This window comes from Pleuronectes platessa, chromosome 6, assembly GCF_947347685.1.
Source record: "Pleuronectes platessa chromosome 6, fPlePla1.1, whole genome shotgun sequence".
In the NCBI taxonomy this organism is placed as follows: Eukaryota; Metazoa; Chordata; class Actinopteri; order Pleuronectiformes; family Pleuronectidae; genus Pleuronectes; species Pleuronectes platessa.
Window position 1 is genome coordinate 2149864 of NC_070631.1, and position 1787 is coordinate 2151650.

The 1787-nt window shown below is 41.0% G+C and overlaps 1 pseudogene; it reads right to left on the reverse strand.

Moving 5' to 3' along the window:
• The window catches only part of LOC128441848 (G-protein coupled receptor 37-like 1), a 6640-nt pseudogene that overhangs the window by 952 nt on the left and 3901 nt on the right, over positions 1-1787 (reverse strand).

Here is a 1787-nt window from a genome sequence, read left to right on the forward strand (position 1 = left end):
TCCTCTGCAGCGGTTGGAAGGAGCCACTTGTAATGGCTGCAGGAAACCCATCAGACCAATCATCATCAAGTCTCAGCTGTCAATCATGACATCAGACCTGTTTTTATATCATAAAACAGACTTTTACTTTGATCCATATCCCATCTGCTAACACGGAGGAGGCAGAGTTTATTTAGTTACCGTACAATTGATACGTTAGCTTCTTGTCGTGCTACGTATGTTGGGATGCTAGTAGCTCACCCTGTGCTAATGTTAGCTTCCCTTGGGCCTGTATTCAAATAGCTAAGCTAGCCTTAGCGCAGGTGACGGACTCATCTCCTGACACTCCCCCTCTAACAATCTTCAATGTGGCCCAATACGCTGTCATAGTATGTTCATGTAATGTTTATAAGGATGTATGAAAAATAGTCTTTGATTTAAACTTTAAAAACCTCATACCATTTAAAAATAACTGAATAATCGATCACTGACCTGTTTGTCGGCCCCGTGTCTCGTCATTATTGTTACTACGTGAGTTTGTAGCTGAACATTTCATAATTCATCATGAACTCCGTGTTTTTAAGATTTTCTGTCACCTTTCATTACGACTCGTTTTCTTCCTCCTCCTCTTCATCGCTTCGATCCAGTTAAACGACCTCGTCCATCATGTTCAGCTCAAATGGAAAATCCCCCCCCCCCCCTTTTACATATTTTTTTTTAAGATCTTCTCCTATTTAGACAGCTGTCTTTTTCTAAATCTGTCCATCCACTGAGCCCACATCAGTTCAAAAGGTAGACACAACTGTGTCAAACACAAACACACACACACACACACATTCACATCACCACACACACACAGACAAACAGACACACAGACTAACTCAATAGCACGTGATGTACAGTCAGAGAAAGATCCTCTCTCTCTCTCTAGTTTTTTTTAAATTTAATACTTTAAAGGACGAGATACAGAAAGTATTTTGACGTAAAATGATTTTCTTATTAACTTTGGTCAAAGATGTTTTATTTACCTTCTAAGATTCAACAGTACTAAAGATCAACTGTTCTCATTAATAAAGATTAATTGTTGTTTCACATCGTCATTGACACAAAACTTTTAAGTCAGTCGACATTTCCTCATCAGAACTCAGAGAAAACATTATACATTTTAAATAAATAACTTGTAATGTTGTGGGTCAGGATCTGTTTCTCTTTACCTTCAGTTCTGTGACCCCTTAGTTTAAGTGTGTTTACTGTTTTTAAACCCCCCCCACACACACACACACTCTACAGAACGACCTGAAATGACAGGAACCATCTTTTAGAAACATTTATTTAACATGTGCTCACATTTGTATTTAGCTCCATGTCCCCTCTGCTAACATGGAGGGGGCAGGGTTTATGACTCATACTGCAGCCAGCCACCAGGGGGCCATTGAGACGCTGCCTTCACCTTTCTGTGAGCTGTCATTTACGTTTTGGCCTAAAAACAGACTTTGGAATTGATATCGATCACTGACATCACATTAGTAACTGGTTGGTTGAGTTTCAGGAGTTAACGTTGTGATCGCCTCTGTAGAAAACACACACACAGACACACACACACACACACACACACACACACACACACACACTCAGGGGTCTAGATTTCTCCCATAAGCCTGAACGGAAGTTCTTCACCTCACAACAAACAATTGAGCCATTGGTTCATTTTATCCATCGCCACGGTGACCAGAGACCCCCAGACTGCACGCTGTCTCCATGGAAACCACACACAGACACACACACACACACACACAGACACACACACC